General features: G+C 49.7%; 1 protein-coding gene across 15 annotated transcripts in view; it reads left to right on the top strand.

Moving 5' to 3' along the window:
• Nucleotides 1-21960, top strand: part of Pitpnm2 (phosphatidylinositol transfer protein membrane associated 2) — a 137278-nt gene that overhangs the window by 31667 nt on the left and 83651 nt on the right. The window contains exon 1 of one of the 15 annotated variants that reach the window (XM_020159437.2): nt 10759-11139. The exons of the other annotated variants lie outside the window; for them this stretch is intronic. The gene's annotated coding sequence lies outside the window, so the exon portion shown is untranslated. Of the gene's footprint in view, nt 1-10758; nt 11140-21960 lie in introns of those variants that run through there. 15 annotated transcript variants of the gene reach the window in all.

Here is a 21960-nt window from a genome sequence, read left to right as displayed (position 1 = left end):
TCTTGGCCCAGTTTTCCAGATGGAGACTGTAACTCACAAGGCCGCTGATTTCAGCCCAGACTCCACCCAGACTTGCTGCCCGTCCTGGGCCCCTTTCCTGGTTGGGGAGCTTGAGCAGGGCACAGAGCTTCTTGGGCTGCCTCTGGCTTGGCAAGTATGCTCCTCTCACTTCTGTGCTTCCAGGCTGCCACCATGGACTGTTTTCTTCTTAATTGTTCTTTTTCTTTACTTGCTGTGAAAAGGCCTCCAAGTGCAAAGGAGAGAGTGCTGTGTTGTGTTTTTGTTTTAATTCACTTTTCAAGGTGTCTCAGCTTCAGGAGTTGGGTGTAAAGAGAGTGGTATTGTAACCCAGCCCTAACTCTCAGCTTCTCCTGTGGTCACTTGGGTTCTGCTGGGTTGGAGCCCCATGGTTTTCCACGTGCTGGTGGACTTTGCCTCTTGCTTGAGGCAAGGGCCCAGAGAGAGCTTTGCCCCACATAGCCTGAGCTCTGACATTGCCTATTGGTGTTCTGAGAGACCCTGACCCAGCAGCTTGCTTCCTGTTTCCTTTTTTATAGGAAAGGGATTTTTTGTTTGTTTGTTTGTTTTTGTTTTTTCTGAGTAGTAACTGCATCCCAGAGATCAGTGGGTTTGCAGAGACATCACAGTCCACCTCACCTGAAGGTACTGGCTGGGACCCAGAATGTCCACAGGGATTTCTCTGCTCAGTTACTTATCCAGAAAGTATTTATTGGGTATTTAATATGTACTAGGTACCATTCCAGGTGCCCCCTGGCAGCTGTGAGCTCAGACAGAAGTCTCCATGTGAGGCTGGTGGAGTGGCTCAAGTGGTAGAGTGCCTGCCTAGTAAACGGTGAGGCCGTAAGTTCAAACCCCAGTATCACAAAAAAAAAAAAAAAAAAAAAGTCTCCATGTGAGCAGAGTTTGTGCCCTAGTGTACTCTGCACTTTGCTTATACTATTCCATTGTCCTGAAATTCCCTCCCAGGCCCTGTCTGTCAGATTCCTGTCTCCCCTTCCCAGTCCATTTCAAATACCTTGTCTTCTCTAAAGCTCTTTGTAAGCCCCAGATCTACATTGGCCTGTCATTCCTTCCTGAGGGTTCTTGGCATTATATGCCCTCAAATAGTTCAGTGTCTGTGTATGCCATCAGCCTGGGAACCCTTTAATGGGGGAGACTGTGGACCTCCATTCCTTCCCTCAGTCCTCACAAACACCTTCTTATCTTATAAAGTCTCCCAGACCCAGAATATAACAGGCCAAGTGGGGACAATCAGGTTCACCCCTCAGGCCCCTGAGCTACCCTAGGACTTTGTCTCTGTGATGGACTTAGAGAGTGCTGAACTCTGGGCAGAAAGGAGGGTGAAGGGTGATGCTGAGAACGTGAATGTTCCCTATCCTCTCCTCAGAGGGGGGCTGAGGAAGGAAAGGGCCCAAGTAACAGGGTTTATTTTTAGAGAAGCTCCAAAGGATCTCAGAGCCCTTCCTTCCAGAAAGGGGTGGGGGGTAGGGGCAGCTGGATTTTCTTAGCACAAGCTGGCCTCTTCTGATTGCAAAGAAGGTCTGCCTCTAAGAGGGGATCCAATTTGGGGAGAGCATTTGCCCTCCATGTCCCCTTCAAAATTGAAGACGTTTACCATTTTGAGTAGGTGAGCGGGGCTCCTGGCCTTGCTCTCACTTCAGCATCCTTGGGGGTAGGAGAACAGTAGGGAGGGTCTCCTGGCCCAGGCCATGGCTTCCTTCCTGGGCTCACCAGGAAGGACACCTCCTGCCATTGTCTCCATGACAAGCCTGCAAGGTCACTGTTGAGGAGGGAGATAGCTAATGACATGGGCAGGGCCTCAAAACATAGCGGCAATAGACACAGATTCCCTTTGGTGGTACCCACCTCCCCATGCTGGCCTCTTTTCCTTTGCCTGGCCCTGGCCTGAAGCAGGACACAGGTGCTGCTTTACCCTCCCTCCCTGGGGACAGCCCATTCCATTGGGTCTAGGCCACATGTGCCAGACCAGGGGGAGACCAGGGGACAGAGAGGTCTACGTGATATGCCACGGAGCAAAGACACTGCTCTGAGGTCCGTGAGGGCAGGGAACTTGTACTGAACTCTTTGCTGTTGCCACAGTGCTGGCGAGAGAGGTGGGCAAGGCTTGATGGCTCTGGGTCATGCCCAGGGCAGCTCTGTCACCTTGCCCCTGCTGTCCTCTCCCATCTACATGTTTGTGGTCTGATGGACTACTTTGAGTTGTACCCAGCATTGCTCAGGACCTGGCTCCAGCCAGAACTCTCTGGTCCTTGCTCTCAGCGCTCCCCTCCTCTGATGTATGCCCCCAGGGCTGGCCTTTTCACTCTGCCTGTCCTGTTCCCCAGAGCTGCCCTTTGCTCTGTTGGCTTAGGTGGGCTACGTCCTTCTAAGAATGTTCTGTTTCCAACCAGGTGGCAGAATCTGGCTTGTGCTTCTGGCCACTACTTGCTGTCACTTGAGGTACGCCCAGATATGCCATACTTTGAGAGGTATGGGCCTGAGAGTGCTGGGATGGAGCACTCCAGGGCATGCAGGGCCAGCTGTGAAGCCTAAGCAGCCCAAGCCAACAAGAGGGGAGTGCTCCTCTGGAGCTGAGCTGGGCTGCAGGGTCTCCACAGGAAACCCTTTCTCTCCACCTTTGTTTTCCCTCCTCCTCCAGGCTACATTCTCCTGGCTCTCATAAGGAGGCCTCTGTTTCCTTTCTTTCCTGTGCTTTCCCATGATGGGTGCTGGGTGTGCTCAAGGAGCCTGTATTTGTGACCTGATCATGCCTGGCTAGGAGACACCTGCAAGCCTTTGCTTGTGAACTGGCCCCTCGTAACTCCTATAGCCAGGTGCCATCAGGAGGGGCTTTCTGGATCCATTCCTGTGTCATTTCCTTGCTTTGTTCCTTCACATACTTCCTGAGACGTGAACCGTGTTTATTCCCGGAGATAGTGTCCAGAACTAGGAATTCTTGGAGGAATTCCTGAGAGGATACATTCAAGCTGGAGGGTTATGTAGCTCCAGACAGTTCATTTGAGTGGTATGAGCAGCCCCACAGTGGATCCAAGAGTGTGATAAATCACTAAACAGTTCTGACCCTCCTGGGGTTTATATTTTAGTGCAATAGACAAATAATGAACAAAGAGGCAGTAAGATGTGTCAGTGCAGTTGGCTCTTGATATCCATGGGATTGGTTCCAGGACCCCTTGCAGACACCAAAATCCAAGGCTGTTCAAGTTCTTGATGTAAAATTTGCAAATATTTTTCCAAATATATTTGATCTGTGGTTGATTGAATCAATGAATGTGAAACCTGAAGATACAGAGGAATGACTATCTAATGCAGGCAGTGGAGACATCCTGTGCAAAAGTCAGGAGCTTTATGTTAGTCAGCTTTCCTTTACAGTAACAAATACCTGAGACAAACAACTTATAAAGAGAAAAAAATATATTTACAGGTTTTATTCCATGATCTGTTGCTTTTAGGTCCATAGCAAGGAAGCACATCATGGTGGGAGAATGTGACAGAGCAAAGCTGTTCACCTCTTGGCCAGGAACAAAAGAGAGAAAAAGAGAAAAGAACTAAGTCCCCTTATCCTCTTCAAGGGCACATACCCAGTGATCTCAGATCTCTCACTGTCCCTATCTCTTAGAAGGTTTCTGCTATCTTCTAATAGCACCAAGGGCTGGGGATAAACTTGAACCAAACTGTAGCAAAGTTGTTAAGGATGTTCAAGAAGCTGGAGAGTGTGAATGAGAGGAAGAGTCACAGGAGACAAGGCAGGAGATGGGTGAGCTCAGCAGGGTAAAGCCTGGGTGGAACAGAGCCTTATAGCTACAGGGTGTGAAGCTACTGAAACTTTTGAGTAGTACAGGACAAGGATTTGGCTTGTGGCTACTGTGTTGAGCACAGACTGGCTAGGATGGAGGAAGGAAGCAGGGAGAGCATGGGGTTCAATTGCACTAGGGGTACTTGAACCAGGAAGGCTGCCAGGGAACAGGGATGGGGAGGGTATTGAGCTCCAGGTGGGCAATAAAGGTAGAGCTTGAAGGTCTCCTAGCGCATTGGCTGGTCTCTGTTTAAAAGAATGCTCTCTGGACTCGGAGGATCTAAGAAATCTTGTCTGATTTTTGTGTGTGTGTAAGCTGTGGGGAAACTGAGGCCCAGTAAAGCAAGTTACTTGTCCAAAGCAACATGACAAGCTGGTTAGTGGTAGAGCCAAGATTTGTGCCTCTGGAATCCAAGCCAAATGTTTTTGCAGTTGAACTGTAAAACTCCTCTTGGGAGTAGGGCTGTGCAGGTTTGAGGGCACAGGAAGAAGGGCCAAACAAGCCCCTGCAGTTGAGCTATGGGATCCTGGCAGTGCCAGTAGCACCCAGGGTGGTGGGCTTCACTGACAGGCAGAAATCTGAGGCTTAGTCTTCTGAGGATTCTTAGTGTTCTGGGCTTTTAGCAGCAATGTCTAGGCCATGACCTAAGGGTTTTTGTTTTTTTTTGCTTTGTTTTGTTTTGTTTTTTTTTGTGGCAGTACTGGAGTTTGAACTCAGGACCTGGCACTCACTAAGCAGCTGCTCTACCACTTGAGCTATACCCCTAACCTTTTTTGCTTTAGATTATTTTTCAGATAGGGTTTCCCTTTTCTCTGGGACTGGCATCAGTCTGAGATCCTACTGTGTGTGCCTCCTGAGTAGCTGGGATTACAGGCATCCCATGACCACCTGACCTAAGGTTTGTTTTGTTTTGTTTTGCTTGGCAGCACTGGGGTTTGAACTCAGGGCCTCATGTGAACCACTCTGCCAGCCCTGTCCTAAGTTTTGACTTTAGTTGGACTGCAGTCTTTTTTTTTTTTTCGGTACTGAGGCTTGAACTCAGGGCCTACACCTTGAGCCACTCTGCCAGCCCTTTTTTGTGATGGGCTTTTTTGAGATAGGGTCTCTTGAACTATTTGCCTGGGCTGGCTTTGAACCACCATCCTCCTTATCTCTACCTCCTGAGTATCTAGGATGATAGGTGTGGGCCAACTGGCACCTGGCTGGGCTGCAGTCTTGATGATGTTTGGAACCTTGGGCAGGTCAAAGCCAAAGCTCCCATGAACTCTGTTTTTTTTTTTTTTTTTACTGTAGTGGGGTTTGAACTCAGGACCTACATCTTCAGTCACTTCACCAGCCCTTTTTTTTTTTGTGATTTTTTTTTTTTTTTGAGATATGATTTCATCAACTATCAGCCCAGCTGGCTTTGAACGTCAATCCTCCTGATCTCTGCCTCCTGGGTAGCGGGGATTGCAGGCATGAGCCACCAGTGTGTGGCTTCCCATGAACTCTTCATTCAGCTTTTATTGAGTTTCTGCTAACTAAACTCAAGGCCAGAGAATAGCAAGGCATTCCTGCCTTCAAGGAGCTGACAGTTCAGGATAAGCCCATGGTGGAGGTCAAAAAGCCTTGTTTGAGGCACATTCAGGGAACTGGCTAAGGTCAAGGGATCATGGATATAAAGTCAGGCACTAAACAGCCTCTGCAGCTACCAGCTGCCCCACTGAACACAAGCCATCTACCACATGGTCTGTTTCAATCTGTGATTTCATCTCTTGTAATAAAGGGGGCACAGAAGGCCAATGGAGGCCAGAACCTTACTGCCCTTTAGCTGCATCACTGAGAACAGGTGTTCCTTAAACCACGAGGACCTGCTGTGCACTTGGCTCCATCACTATTGCTGAGAAGACCACTGTATTTCATGGGTGCTTCTTTGGAAGGAGAATATGTGCTGGTCGCTGTTTTTTTGGCTTGCAAGGCTACTCCATGACAGGCTTTACAGTGCCTTGTGGCCAGGGGAGTAGAGGAGGAGGCCTTTGCAGTTTTGAGCTGGAGAGGGGAGGACTTGGGTTTCATCTTTAGCACAAGGGTTGCCTGGGGAAGGTGGAGAAAGATTTTGCTTTTGCTCTGTTGAGAGAAGTTGAATCTATAGGCCAAAGGGGGAGCAAAAATCCAGTTTGATTTTTCTTTCAGCCATTTAAGTCATCTGTTCCCATCATAATAAATGTACTCTTGAGGAATGACAACTTGAGAATTGCTGCCACTGATTGATTTATGGGCCACCTCCAGCAACTGCCTTTTGCTCTAGTGAGTGCCCAGGCAGTCACAGGTGATCAAGGGACATGACTAAGAATGAGATACCAGAGATGGACCAAGCAGGGTTGGGCACTGGAAGCAGGGTGCCCTGGCTAGGCTCAGTGTTTGGCAAGTCCCTTGTCTTTTCAGAAAGCCAGTTGCTGGAACCTTCTTGAGGCTAGAGGAAGTGTGGGGTGGGGACAGCAAAGAAATGAGAGACAAACTCCCTGCCCTTATGAAGTAACTTAAAATCCAGGCTTAGTGGCCCATATCTGCAATCCCAGCACTTGGGAGGCAGAGGCAGAGAGATTGTGAGTCTGAAGCCAGTCTGAGCTGCATAGAGAGATCCTGTCTTAGTGGGGGGAAAAATAACTATAGACAAGCTTGCTGTCCTTAAGGAAATCAGAGCAGCGAAGACACATCTCCTTTAACCCCCATCCTCCCCAAGCACTCCAGCCCCTCTGCTCAGCTGCCTCTTGCACTGGGCCGTGGTGTCCTAGCACAAATTGATCTTAGGTGTACACCTATGCTTTAGAACCCTGAGGCTGCCTGGGACCCCTGAGGCTGGGTGCAGCACCCAGGCTGTGCTATCACATTGTGGCTTCAGGACTCCCTGGCTTCTATCTCCCTTAAGAAAAGGTTGCTGCTGCTTACCTGGGAGCAAGTGGGTTCATGGGCAGGAGGAGCAGTGTTGGCAGGGTGATCTTTGGACTAGCATATATTAAGTACCCTCTGTGTGCCTGAACTGCACTATGTGCTGGAGGTAAAAGAAACAAGGGCTATGTTTTGAGTGTCTTAGGAAAATGACCGCTTACTGTCCCTGTGCTAAGCTGTCCTCTGCCTCTCTCTTCTTCAGTCAAGCGCTGCCCTCCCTCCATTTGTCACTCAGAGGGCAATGCACCCAGTACATGGGGCCAAGTCACTCCCTGGTCTCCACTGTGGAGAAGTCCATTAAAGCAGGACAAGCCAGGTAGAGTGAGATGAGATGGAGGTGCAGAGATGGTATCTCAGATTGGCTTAGGATGCCTGATACCCACCCTAGGGCACATCTGAGGTTACAGGTACATTTTCTTTGGACTAAGAGAAAGACAGGCAATAAGAACCCCCCTAGATTGGACTATGAGCACATGATAAAAGCGAGAGCACACAAGGGAGGGGTGAGGATAGGTAAGACACCTAAAAAACTAGCTAGCATTTGTTGCCCTTGACGCAGAGAAACTAAAGCAGATACCTTAAAGCAACTGAGGCCAATAGGAAAAGGGGACCAGGTACTAGAGAAAAGGTTAGATCAAAAAGAATTAACCTAGAAGGTAACACCCACGCACAGGAAATCAATGTGAGTCAATGCCCTGTATAGCTATCCTTATCTCAACCAGCAAAAACCCTTGTTCCTTCCTATTATTGCTTATACTCTCTCTACAACAAAGTTAGAAATAAGGGCAAAATAGTTTCTGCTGGGTATTGGTGGGGGGGAGAGGGAGGGGACGGAGTGGGTGGTAAGGGAGGGGGTGGGGGCAGGGGGGAGAAATGAACCAAGCCTTGTATGCACATATGAATAATAAAAGAAAAATGAAAAAAAAAAAAACCCCACACACAATACACTCATGCACAATGCCAGGCACTTAACAGGTGCTCAGTAAAGAAACCTTCCTTTATACAGTGTGCTGGTTAATGCAGACCCTCGAGCCAAACTGCCTGGGGCATCTTGGGCAGGGCCCCTCAGTGTGCCTCACTTTCCCTGTCCATGAATGGGGCAACATCAGGACTTATTTCAAGTTCTTCCTAAGGACTGAATGAGTGCGAATCTGTGGAGTCCCAGGACAAGGCTGATCATGTTAGCTACCAGCATTGTTCCCCGGGCCCTGCCTTCTCTGTCACTCTTTTTTTCTGATTGCCCCTGAGGTGAAGCCTTCAGGCTGATGGAGCCTCACACACTTGTGGGTCTCTCCCACCTGGAAGGGCTGCTTGGGGTAACAGCAGCTGTGAGGATCTGTAAGGTTGGAGTGGGCCCTGGAACAACTACTGTCGAGAGGTACCCAAATCCAAGCCCAGGGTGAGCACTGGCACCAGTCAGGAGACACTGGGTCATTCAGAAGTTGCAGCCCACAGCTGCTGTTTTGCTTCATACCTGGCTTCTGCTCTTGATGGGCCACTTGAAAGGAGATAGCATCCTGCCCAGGAGCTCACAGAGCACCACTTAGCAGTAGAAACCCTGCTGTGAAGCCCCAGAGCTTCAGGCATGGCCCAAGTACCCTGGCAGGAAGGCCGCCTGCTTTTCATGCTGGCAAAGACCAGTAGAGCAGCTCCCTCCCAACCTGGCAGCACCAGGTGTCTCTGAGGAATACAGTGAGGAAGAGTCCAAGAGCACCCAGGTCTGCTTTTTGCCCCATCATGCTAAGGAGTCCAGGTATGAGGCTGAACTCTTTATTTTGCAAAAAACAACAGCTCTGGTTAAGCATGGAGGATGTAATTAGTTCATGTCCTCACCTAGCAAATGTTTACTGAATCCATTGGGGAAGAACTTGCCCTCTGGGATGGGGGACATGCAAATCAGCATTCCTGTTAGGTGACTAGGGAGGCACGTAGTATAGCTGGAGCAGAGAGATGGCAGCCACTAACAGCTGATGGGGAAAGTCTCTTAGAGGAGGGGCGGAGCCATTTGGACTGAGGATGGGACTCAAGGGGTAGAGCACCTGCCTAGCAAGCCCACTGCCCTGAGTTCAAACTTTAGGAGAGAGACAGAGAAGGATCCCTGGATGGGGATGCCAGCCTTTCCACTTTGGGATCAGGACAGTAAGGCTCCGGAACACTGAGCCCTCACCCGCATACCATGGGTGATACAGCCAATGCTAAGGGGCTTGTTCTGACTCCGCAGCGAGTCCTTTACTGCTCCCTTGCCTACTGGGAGGTTGTCAGTATATTTGTCAGCTGTACTTCTGCAGGTGGAAGCTGAGGCTGAAAAAGGAACAGGGGTTCTCAGTGCTCCAGCTATCCTCATTTTCTTCTCTGGTCAGCTGGACTATCTGTATCTTCCTACCCTGAAGTAGGAAGTGGTCAGGTGAGCAGGAAACGGGGTCTGCTGTCCTGCTGCCAGACAGCACCAAGTCCAGTGCAAGGGACAGGGCAAGAGGGCAGCTCCCTGCAACCCCAGGTTAGCAATGACCTGCTTTCACTGAGCCTGGGCCTGCTGCCTCTGATTCTCCTCTCCTTCCTTGAGCTGGACACTTTGCTCTGATTATAACACTGACATCAGGAAACCATGTCATTTCTGCTCTCCCCTTGGCTTGGCAGCTGTGATGTATCATTTTTGGATGTGTCCCCTGCCTCACTACAGAGGGCCGAGGCCAGTGGGGAAAGAAGGATTATGTTGTTCCCATCTGGCTACAGCCGCCTCCCTGGCTCTGTCCAGCTGTTCCCCATTCCCCACTGCCAGATGTCCAGGCGAGGTCAGCCTGGGAGCTGGGGACCTGCCCATCAGCTTCACGTGAATGTCTTCAAGGCTATTTCTGGCCTTGCCATTATCCCAACAGCTTCAAGTGATAAATATAGACACAAATTGAAAAGCCCCAGTGGCAGGCAGGCAGCACTGGGGAGCGTGGACGGGGCTCGGCTATAAATAAGTCTGCTGGAATACCTCCCCAGTCATGCTGCTGCTGCCAGGCCAGAGTGCGTGTGTGGTGCGTGCATGCTGTCGGAAGACATGCTTTATTCACCAAGTCCCTGCCCTAGTGCACTTGTGCCTGTGGGGTTGGCCGGGGGAGGGGGAGGGGACACGGGAAGGTCTGCTGAAGAGAGGGAGGGAGGTGCTGTCTGGTGGAAAGTTTGGACAGCAGGTCAGGCTGCTGCGAGTCTTCCCCCTTAGCACTGTGTAACCACTTATAGAGGGAACATAGTGGAGTATCCCAGCAGGAGGGTGCTGGGGACAGTCATATGGCATGGAAAGTGTGTTGTGCTGAGAATGGTAGCCCTACTCCAGTCAGTCCTCACAGCTTCTTTGTTGCAGAGGGGCCAGGTAGGGGCCGGGTTGGACCTCCGGAATACTAAGGTCTTGGGCTGGAGTCCTGCTGGAAGCTGTCATATGCCTCATGCTGGTGTGTTTTGGTTTGGTTTTTTTTCTGCTTCTGTGCTGCCTTGATCCATACTCTTTGCAAGAACACATCTTTGTTTATCTTCTGGCTCCCGGTCAGTCATCATTGCCAATCCTCAGCTCTCCTGGTAGCCCTTGTTTGGGCTAGCCACAGGGGCAGGAATCCCAGATGTTTCTGCCTCCCTGCCCCTTCTTCATGCATGCCTCCACCTTCCTCCCCTCCTGCCTCCTCTTCCCATCTTCTCTCCACCTTCTCCTGACTAGAAGCAGATACCTGGGGCTGCGCTGGAAGAGAGCAGAACTATGCTCAAGAGATACTTTTCGTGGAAAAGGATAGAAGTTGGTAAGCTGGCAAAGATCCTGGAAACTCACTGGGAATAAAATGCCATCTCTGTGCAGTCACCAGATTTGGAAAGTGGCATCCTGTGAGCCTGTCCCCTCTGCACTCTAATTTAACAAGGGCTGGGCTCTGGAGAGTACAGCAGGGCCTGGTGATAAGTGGTATATATTAATATCTCGTGAATAAGCACCCCCAGTGTGCTTCATGACTGCTGAAGGGGAGCAGCTGCCCTGGTGTGGGAGTGCTCTGTGCCTCACCATGTACTCCCTGTGCTTTAGGGCTTCAGGGGACAAAGAGGGCACTCTTTGTCCACAGGGCCACTTTGGCCTCTTGAGTGGGCCTCTTGATATGGACATGTTCTTCTGAACTCACAGAGCTGCCAGGATGAACCAGGTTGGGTCTCTGGTTTCAAGGAGCTCATGAGGGGGCAGAGCCCCAGGCATTGGTGATACCTAAGGGGGAAGGGTGCTCCTGAGGTGCTGATATATGAACTGGACCCTTGAGAATGCCAAGTTCTTTCAACACAGTGGGATTAGGTGGATGTAAGGAAAGGCCTTCTGAACAGAGGGAGCAACCCGTACAAGGGACCAAGGCAGGCGGAGGTGTGGTGAGCTCCTGACTGTGGAAGCCTAGGGGAGGCTGGCTGAGGGAGGGGCCAGTGGGCCTTGCGCCTGGGTTAAAAAGTTTGGATGTTATCTTAGAATCCAGAGGAGTGACACACACTGATGTGTTTATTAGGAGAAGCTTCATCTGACTTTGTGTGGGTGACAGGTTGGAGGCGTGGGGGAGGACGGCGGGCTAGTGACAGCATCACGATATCTTGCTTTGTTGAGTACCTGAAAGGTTTTTTTTTTTTTGTTTGCTTTTCATGGAGCCTGTGAAAGCGGGATGTACATATGTGGGTGCGTGTCCAAGAGACCATTATTTCTAAAGATGGCAATACTTAGTGGCCGTTAGCAGGGCAGACGAGGAGCCTGTGCTTCTAATGTGCTCAGCTCTTCTCGTTGGGAGTGATTTTGTCCAGCAAGCATGGCCCTGTGTAACCGGGTCTGAGGCAGAGATGACTATCCTCATGGGCTGAGCCCAACTATCACCAAGCTCCCCCAGCAGCTGCTCAGGCCAAGGCCGGGGCTTGGGTCCTTGCCTGCCATCCTGAACCTCTCACCCTGGTGCTAGGAGCCAGAAACTCCAGCCTCCAAAGAGAAGTAAGGGAAAAGACATTGTGTGACCGACAGATAAATATGTCTGCACGAGGGACCAAAGAGTCCCAAAGTTAGTCTGGTAGTGTAAATATTTTCATGTGTGTGGTTATGCAGGTGCTGACTGATAAACAATGAAGAAAGGAGTGACTGGGTGCCCGCCCTCTTGCCCTGGGGATAGGGTGGTGTCTGTGAAGGGCTGACGTCAAGGCCACACTGTTTCTAGGCTGAGAATGCCAAGACGGAGACTCCTACTGGCCCTTCAGTCCTGGGCCTCTAAATCTCAGATGTGGAAACTGAGCCACGGGAAAGTGGGGACAGGGGATATGGTGCCAGCCCCATACATGGGACCTAACAGAGCTTGCCTTAAACCAAAAGCGATGCCAAGCTTCCCCTGGGCCTTCTCCCGGTATCTGTGGTGTCTGTTCTCCTCTCTCCCTAAGAGGAACAGCAGAATGAGGAAGCCACATTCACTTGGCCCTAGGGGACTCCCAGAGGTTTTCTTGTACCTGCCCTAGCTGATGGACACCAAACCATGCTAGAACTTGTATGTAGTCCTTCCTGGGGACCCTGGCTTCCTCATTCTGTTTTTCTGTTCATACCTCTGGCCAAGCAGGGCTGATGTATGTGCCCCACTTTTGTGACTTGGAAGGCAGGTCAGTGCAGGGACAGAGGTCCTACATCTTATGATCTAAGGGATTTGAGCTCTGTGGCCTTGGACAAGTTAGCATTGTCTCTCTGAGCTTCTGCCAGGCACACTGCAAAACGAGAATCGTAAAGTGCCGTCCTCGTCAGGTTGGCAGAGGTTCAGATGAAGCAAGACAGAGCAGATCAGTGACTACATGTGGCCTTAGGGCATTTAGCTGACCTTTGAAGGAGGTGGTGGCACGGAGAGGGAAACCAAGACTCAGGAAATCAACAGAACTGGTGCCTGCATGGCCCTGTACCTTGTTTACTTGGGGCTCTGTTGTTCCACAAAGCAGCAATCCTGCTGCCCTCCTCTATAATGTTACGGGTGACTGGGGACAAAGGGAAGGGACCTGGTCAGAGGTTAGGGGCCAGCTAGATGGTCTTGAACAAGTCACTGCAGGCAGCTTTCTCATCTGTCCAGGCCGGTTTGCACACAGCCCAGGCTGGCACTCCCAGGCACTGGGTGAATTGCTGAGCTTCCTCATCGTTTAGCAGGCACTTCTGAGGTATCTGAGGACTAATTTTGTGCTGACATCGGAAGGATGGGGAGACTTTGGAGAACCTTTCTTTCTTCTTTCCTTTCTTTCTTTGGCCTGAATATCTTGTCCCAGGCTTTGGGAAGGCCTTTCCATTCCTCTGGGATGGAGGGAGGACAAGCCTGTCCTAGGTGCTCAGGACAGGTCTGGATGAAATTTGGCTTCCTTCTTTGCAGGCCACCATCCCATAGCCAACTCCCTTCCCTCTCCTCTGCAGTCTGGAAGCCACTGTTGGGAGGTGAAGGCTGACCTTAGAACCCCCACCACCCCCACCTGAGCCTAGCTTTAGTTTCTGCTGGCCTTTGACTCAGCTGTGCAGAGGAGGGTGATGATTTATGGTGCTGTGGGGGAAAAGAATTCCTAGTTATCAGCTTCCCAAATTTCTGGCTTTAAGGGCTAGAGTTGAAGGCAGTTGTTTAGATAACATCCCCAGGGGACTCAGCCAGCTTTCCTGGGCCAGAGCAAATGATAGAGACTTCAGTGAATGAGCCAGAGGCTCCAGATTTCAAGCCTGGAGTGTAAGCAGAGCTCCAGGCCTGCTTGGCTAGGCCCCTCTTCAGGCACACTAGGTGAGAACATGGGGCCTTTCTGGGGTCAACAGGGTCACCTCCTTTGGGAAGCCTCCCCTCAACTCTCTGAGCACCTGGACTGGTTCTCAGGGCTCTAGGCCCCTTGTACCACTCCAATTCCATCTCCCTAACAGAACTGTCACTGAGTTGAGGCCACTTTCTCTAAGTCTACAGTCAGCCTGGTGAACTCAAATAAAACTGAAAATGATGCTGGGCACTGGTGGCTAACACCTATAATCTTAGTTACTCAGTAAGCGGAGATCAGAAGGATTATGGTTTGAAGCCAGCCTAGGGAAATAGTTCATGAGCCCCCATCTTGAAAAAAAATCCATCACAAAAATGGGCTGGTGGAGTGGCTCAAGGTGTAGACCCTGAGTTCAAACCCAGACCATACACACACACACACAAAAACTTTCTGAAATGAGTCTCTTGGCTTGCCAGGCTAGCAGTTTTACAGATGCTGGGAATCCCATGATTGTGGGCCAGCCCACAGTAACTCTCCCTGGGAACCTGATTTTTGTCCCTGAAATGAGGGGCAGATCCCAGGAGTGGGTCCAGTTTGGGTAAAATGCCTAGTTCAGAGGGTGCTGTCAGGTTGGCCCTGCCCAGGCCCACTGGCTTTGCATCATTCTGCAGCTTCCCCTAAGCCCTGTTGACCTCCACTTTAGCCTCATCTAATAGTTGTTCCAACCTGTGTGACTTGAGTGCCTGGTGTTGGCAGCAAGATGGGCCAGGATGCAGCTGGGCCTGACAAGGAGGGATAACTGGGGGCATGTCTGTCTGGGGGGTGGGCGTGGGAGAGCAGTGTTTGTCATTGCTGTTGTTTTGTAAAGATAAGATGCACCCTCTTTCAGTCAGCTCTGTTCACTCACAACCCACCTAGATGTCTGTGTTTTGCAGCTTTCTGTCACAGGATGGAAGGGGTCAAGGGTCTGGATGGTATTTCTGCCTGGGCCACGACCTGTCTACTGGGCTTTCTGATTTCTTGTGGGTCACTCTGGGGGAGCTTGTGTCTTCCCCATTCTCATACCCAGGGTTGGCCCTGAATTGGTACTTCAGAGACAAGGGCATGAGCAGTGTCCGTGGTGGGGCTACCTGCTGAGTGACAGGAAAGGAGGGACACAGGAGCAGACGGATTGTACCACAGCCTTCCTCAGCAGCTGTACAGTGCTTATGGGTGCTTGTTTGGGGTTGATTTTTTTTCCCTGCATTTTAAAATAAGCTTTATTGAGATATAGTTCATATACCATAAAGACCACTCATTTAGAGAGCTCGATTCAGTGCTTTTAAAAATATTCAGAGTTGTGCACCATCGACACTGTCAATTTTAGAACATTTCATTTCCCCAGAAAGATGCCCGAAGACATTATTCCCTGTTTCTTTTCTTTTCCCTTCTCTCTCTCTCTTTCTCTCTCCCTCTCTCATTTTCTCCCTTCCTCCCTTCCTTCCTTATTTTCTTTCTTTTTCTCCAGTGCTAGGGATTGAACCTAGGCCCTCAAACATGCTAGGCAAGTGCTCTACCAGTGAGCCACATCCCCAGATCCCTATTTTCCTCAAATCCTCAGCCCTAGGCAACCGTTAATCTACTTTCTCTCTTCATGGATTTGCCTATTCTGGACATTTCATTCAAATGGATTCCTACAACCTTTTATGTCTGACATCTCTTAGTGGGATGTTTTCAAATTGATACCCATTGTAGTGTGCATCAGAACTTCATTCCTTTTTATGGCTGAGTCACATTCCATCATGTGGGTAGGCCACATTTGATGACAAGTGTGTTTTTAAAGGGTAACTTTACATCTTGACACACTTCCTAGTTGGTGGGAGAATGGGGGAATAATGTAACAGAGAATATAAACATCAGAAGTTCCAGGGCATCTAGAGGTTGACTTTCTTTTCTTTTTTTTTTTTTTGGCAGTACCTGGGTTTGAACTCAGAGCCTTGTGCAAGCACTCTACCACTTGGGCCATGCCCCCCAGCTCTTTTTGCTTTAGTTTATTTTTTCAGATAGGGTCTCACTTTTGCCTAGAGCCAGCCTCAGACCACAATCCTACTTCTGCCTCTTGCATAGCTGGGATTACAGATGTGTACCACCAGCCCAGCTTATTTTTGAGGTAGGTCCTCACTAACCTTTTTGTGCAGGCTGGCCTCAAATCTCGATCCTCCCATCTTCACCTTCCATGTTTATATCTTTTTTAAGGAGTCACTTGAGAAGGAAAGAGCTGAGACCTGGCAGAACAGGGTCTCCTTTAGGCTTCCTGACAGCTCTTTTTACTCTTTCCCAGACCCAGGAAGGTCTAGCCAGTGGTGGGTAAGAAAGCTTGGCCAAGGCTGACACAGCTCTGCAGAGGGAGTGGGGGGCAGAAACCCTAGAGCCTCCATCTGTTTCTGCTTTGAAGAGGCCCTGCTTTGAGGAGCAGATCTGAGGCCTTGAGGAGACTTGAAGGCAGATCTGGAAATGGAATGGAGATTAGAGCCAATCTGAGTGATAGCAGCCTGGGGAATAAGGGAAGGGCAGTTTAATCTTGCTTTGATTGTCTTTTCTAACAGTGACTAGTAATTCTGTCTACATGGTATGGTAGTGCTTTCTTGAGAAAAGAGTCCCTTTATTCAAAGGAAAAGCCCATCTTCTGTGTAGAAACATCAGGCTTGTGGAGATGAGGCTTCACAGCCAGACTTCCGGAAGGCTCTGGCTTTGTGAGTCAGTGTGGCCCACCTGAGGATTGTAATGACACCATCTCTTTAAGACTATCAACAAAGCTGACCCTAGTACTTGGTTGGTTGGTTGGTTGGTTGGTTGCTTGTTTGTTTGTTTGTTTCTTTGAGATAAGGTGGTGCTATGTAATCCAGACTGACCTTGAACTCAAGATCCTCCTGTCTCAGCCTCCCCAGTGCTAGGATTACAGGCATGGCCACCACACCTGGCTGTTGCTTTTTCACATGGGGCACTTTTCTGCATTGGAGCCTCGGAGTGGTTGGTCCTGAGGGTAGATGATGTGCTGATTTCCATCTACACTCTAGACCTACCCACAGTGGGCCGGGTCTGTGTAGGGAAAGAGGAACCACCAGGGAGAGAACCAAGGAACCTGGGAGGGGGTAAGTTAGCTTCATGGACTGATCACTCCTTTCTCTCTTTCTGTGGTGTTAAGAGTGATGTGGGGAAATTGATAAGCCTTGGTTGTGCTGGCGGGACTGATGTCTTTTTCACCTGGGTCCTGTACCTTGGAGCGGCTGTAAATTATGCACCCCACGAGGTGCATCTGAGGCCCCACTTACACACCTTGCTTTCTAGTGAAGTGGCTTCAGGATGGGGATCCTGCTGCAAAGCCAGGCACCTTGGCAGGGGGCCAGGGGGCCAGGACTGTGAGATGAAATGCTCCTTGCTGTTTCTGTAAGGCTGCCTGCAGCCAGGTGGCCTGGCTCTGGCAACAAGGGGCTACAGTGTAAGTAACCAACTGCGTTCCCTTTTCCCAGCACCCACAGCCATGTCCTCATTACTCAGCTCACTACCAGTTATCCTATCTACCAAGGAAGCTGCAGTCAGCAGGACCTGCAGGAACCTCACAGGCCGTGGGATCATGGACAAATCAAGACACGCATTTCCCAGCCTGTTAGAGCATCTACTGCCTTTGCTGAGTGTTTGCCTGTACAGGCTGCACCTCTCACAAGCAGTCCATAAAGACAGGGCTCTGACTGACCAGTTTACAGATGAGGACGTGCCAAGAGATTTGGTACCATGGCCAGCTATTGCTGGCCTGGCCTTTGGCTTTCTTTGGAGGCTGAGCTGCCCAGGGGCTTGTCGTGGAGAGCTAGCTAGGCAGGACTAGGTGCTGGCTGGTTTCTAACTCTGGTAGGAAGTGGGGCAATTACCTTTTCAGAGCTTGAGATCTAGGTCTGTGAAATAAGATAAAATGCCTCCCTCAAGGGCTGCCTGGAGATGGTCTCGATCTAGGGTCAGGAGCACCACAGTGTGTCTAGGCAGGCAGCCTCCAGGATTCCCTCATCGTCACACCCTTATGACCATGAGTAGGTCCATCCTGTGGATACTGTAGGACATTGGAAATGACAAGACCCATTTTAAAAAGACTGTAGACCCAGGTGCCTCATGCCTGTAATCCTAGCTGCTTGGAGGCTAAGACTGTGAGAACCATGGTTCAAGGCCAGTGCAGGCAAATAGTTCACAAGACCCTATCTCCAAAATAACCAGGGCAAAATGGAATGAAGGTGTGGTTTATGCAGTAGAGTGCCTGCTTTGCAAGTGCAAAACCCTGAGTTCAAACCTCAGTCCCACCAAAAAATAAAAATAGAAAAACAAAAAGACCATGGTTTCTGCTGCCCTTTCTCTTGAATCATTTATTCTGGGAAGTGAGCTGCCATCTTGTGAGGATACTCAGGCAGCCCTCTGGAAAGCTCTGGAAAGGTGGGGAAGAACAGAGATGGACCTCTAGTCAACAGCCTGCACTAACTATAATCACTTCAAGTGACTCTCCATCCCAAAAAAAGCCTTCAGATGACCAAAGCCCTAGACCTGGTCAACATCTTGTCCATGACCCCATGAGGGACCCTGAGCCAGAACCACCACCACCACGCTACCTCAGCTTACTTATCTACAGAAACAGCGTGAAGTAATAAACATTTGTTGTTTTAACCACCGTTTGGAGCTGATTTTTTTTTTTTACACAGCCATAGATAACTCATGCAGATCTTCCCAAACATCAGTTCCCTGTCTGCTCCACCACTGATTAATCTTTGTTCCTGGGGCAAAGCTCACCACTTCCACCAGTAGCAAAGATGTCCACTTGTTGGCTCTGACTCGAGTTTGCAGGTCTTGATGTCTTCAGTGTGGCTTTTCCACAAGAACTGTGGTTTGTCATATTCATAGCACCGATGGTCCTACCTGCTTTCCTGTTGCATGGAACCATTGGTCTGTGGCCTGAATTTGAGAGCCACTCAGGGATGGGTGGATGAGGGTGAGAAGGACCCAATTGACTCCTGGTACAGCAGTGATCCTAGGCTTTCCCTGGCTTTGTTTGCAGGTAAAGCAGGGATGTCCAGGATATCTTTTTTTATGAGTGTAGAAAGGAAAATGTTTTCTCTTTCTCTCCCAACTTTCTTCTCCCTTTCCCTTGACTCAACCTTAGGGACCACCCAAGGTAATGAGGCCTTGATTCCTTTTTTCTCACCACAGGACTCCATCCCCCACTAGTAGGAAGAAAGATCTCAGTAACTGAGCTGCATAATAGGGAAGTAAACAAGTAGAAAAGTGAGCAGTTTTAGAGCCTCCCTCTCAGCCTTATTTGGGAGGAGGCACAATTTCTGCTGGCTTACCAACTCTTTGCTTGCAGTAGGAGCCTAAGACAGGCAAACTCCAGCGCCCTGGCTCCCCTAGGGCCTTGCTGCCTTAGCTTACAGGGCCTAAAGATACAGCCTGCAGGCCTTGGTCTGCATACCCACAGCAGTGGTTCCTGAAAGCTCTTAAGTAAATGTGTGGCTGCTTCTGGGCCTTTTGTACGTGTTGTTCATTTCCTTAACCATTTTTAGAATATCTGCTATGTTTTCAGGCAGTGGGGGTATCAGAATGAATTAGAGGAAGTTCCCAGCTTGGTTGTTAATGAGCAGGAGAATCGAGATATAAACGAGTGAGTCCAATAGCAGCTGATATTCACAGGATGCTCACTGTGTGCTTTAATGACCAGAATGATGGATAGGGCTGGCAAGGGGAAAGAGGGTACAGATCACAAAGGTGAAAGGGCATTTCTGAAGAAAGCAGCATTCGCACAAAGGAGGCGTAGCGCATGATTCCCTGGGGGATACCGAGTTTTTGCTGCATGGTTCATGCCCAGTTTTACTTTGGGGCCTGCTTGAATGGCATCTTGTTCATGAAGCCATGCCTGTCCCCGCTCCCCCTTCAACAAAGTGAGCTTTCCCACTTAATGTCTTAAAGGTTTGCTAGAGTCACCTATGAAACTAGCTGGGCCTGGTGTTTTGGGGGGGCAGGGAAAATCTTTGCTGACCATTTAAGTTATTTCATGCTTGTTTATCTAAGCTCTCTGTGTCTTCTTTCCCTAATCCACAGAAGCCCCTCTTGCCCTTGCCTCATCCTATTTGGAATCACCACCTTCCACCTTGTTTCCAAAGCTGTCAGCAGAGTTTTTGAATGCCATTGTGTTAGGCATTGTTTTAAGCACTAGGGGTTCAACTCTCTTCCTAAAATAATACTCTTCAGTGATGTAAATGCCAGGAAGAAAAATAAGCAAGGGCAAGGAGGGGAGAGAGAGGAGTGGTGGGTGTCAAGTAGGGTGAGTGGAAAGGAACTCTTTGTGGAAACCACAGACACCTGAGAAGCAATCATGTGACATCTGGGAAAGAGGGAACAGTAGGGCAAAGGCCTAAGGCAGAAGTGTGCTTAGCAAGTTTGAAAAACAGCAGGGATACAACCTGGGAGGAGAGGCCATGGGCGATGGCAGGGTGAGTCAGGGCCCAGTCTTGGGTGCTCATACATAGGTCATGGTGAAAACCTTGGACTTGATCCTAAGTCTGAAGGTAGGCTTTTGAGGTAGAATGACATCATCTCCTTTACCTCTGCATTTTAACATGCTTGCTTTGACCTGCTTAGAAGTTCTGTGTTGCAGTGGGCTGAGAGTCAGCAGCGAAGAGGCTTGTAGGTGTTTCTAGAACTTGCTTGGAGAGCAGCACAGTACCTTCAGATCAGGTTGTAAGCAGCTTTCATCTGGAGTCCCTCACCTGTGTGTGAGGGATTCAGCTCCTGGAAGGGTTTGGGCCCCAGGTGTCCCTGGGTCTCCAAGAGGCTGGTGAAGCCCTCGCAAGCAAGAATGTGAAGATATCCCTTCCCTCCAGCTCCCAGCCCTGGCTCTGAGGGAGTTAATTGCACACTTGGGTGCTGTCCAAAACAGCCGGGCCAGAGGAACAAAGTACGAAAATCTTGGGCCTGACCCTGGAGACCCTTGAAATGCACCAGGCCTCTCAGCCATCCTGTGGGGTTCCCCAAGGGACTGCACTGAACCTTTCCCTTGGGCTTCCAGAGACTCATGCAGTCCCAGTGTCAGAGCTGTGGAAGCAGCTGGGGCCTGCCTCTGCCTGTTGGAGGCTCTCTCTATGCCTGTCTCCTCCTTCCTCCTTCCTCACTTCCCTTGAGACACCCTATGAACAGTGGTGATCAGTTCAGGTCTGGAGCATGACAACCAAGGTTTGAATCTGGACTTCACAACCTCCTAGCTGTGTGACTGAGGGGCAAATCACTAAACTTTCTGCACTTCAGTTTGGTCACATGCAAAATGGGGACAAAAGGATTAAACCAGTTCATTTACATGCTGCTAGCAGTAGTTGTGGTTTTGATCTGGTCCTTCCTCTGCCTCTGGCCAGCCTTGAGTGATTAGTATTGTATCATGGCCTTCTTTGAGCTTTCCAGGATGGCTGTCCTGATCCTCTTAGGAGCAACATTCCCCCATGATTGGGAGATTATAATCATAATCCATTTGTCCTACCTATTTACTGATTTGACCATGTCCTAGCCATATGCTAAATACTATAAGTGTGTCATCTATGCCATCCTTAAAAAAGCCCAAGAGACATGTAGTATTTCCATCCATTTTTTAGAAGAAAAGACAGAAACTTAGAGTGATGAAGGAACTTTCCAAGGGCCTCTAGCTGATAAATGATGGAGGAGGACCTGCCAGCCTCCCACAAGTGAAGTACACAGGGGCTGGCTTCTCATGGACATGCAGAGCTCTTGGCTTCCTGTTCATGCTTATGGCTCCCTTCCCTGGCCCAGTGACCGTCCCTGCATCTTTCTGACTGTAGATGGTCAGAGAGGAGCCCTCTGTACAAACCTAAATAAATAGGAAAGCAAGTTATGTAACATCTGGGGAAGTGCATTCCAGGGAGGGGGCATGGCAAATGCAAAGGCCCCACTGTACCTTCCACAGAGGGCATCCCGGGGGTCCTTGAAGCCTGTTTCTTCACTTTGGCATCTGGCAAGCCTCAGCCATTAGGGAGACAGGGAGTCCTGACTCAGTGACACTGGCTAACATGAGGAGGCTTTCCCTGAAGGTCCCTGGGTTTTCAGGTGATGTGAAAGGACCTGCGGGCTTCTGAGCTGTACTGTAGCAGTGAGGCCTGCCTGGAACTGGGGCAGACTGCAGAGGGTCCTGCCACAGCCAGCCACCCCTGTGTCTTCAAATAGCATTTGGAATGTGGACCTCTGTTCTCTTGTATTTTTCTTATTGTGACAAATATACATAACATAGAACCCACTGTGCTGGTTGTTTATAGTTGTCCAAGTCAGTATTGTTAAGTGCATTCACTGTGCTGTGTGTGCATTGTCAGCCTCTCCTTTCCAGAACTTTCTCATCTTCTGAACAGAAACTCTGCGCCTACTTAATATCAGCTCCTGTCTCCTCATCCCTGTG

The sequence above is a fragment of the Castor canadensis genome, chromosome 18 (genome assembly GCF_047511655.1).
Source record: "Castor canadensis chromosome 18, mCasCan1.hap1v2, whole genome shotgun sequence".
In the NCBI taxonomy this organism is placed as follows: Eukaryota; Metazoa; Chordata; class Mammalia; order Rodentia; family Castoridae; genus Castor; species Castor canadensis.
This window is presented reverse-complemented; position numbering and strand designations above follow the sequence as displayed.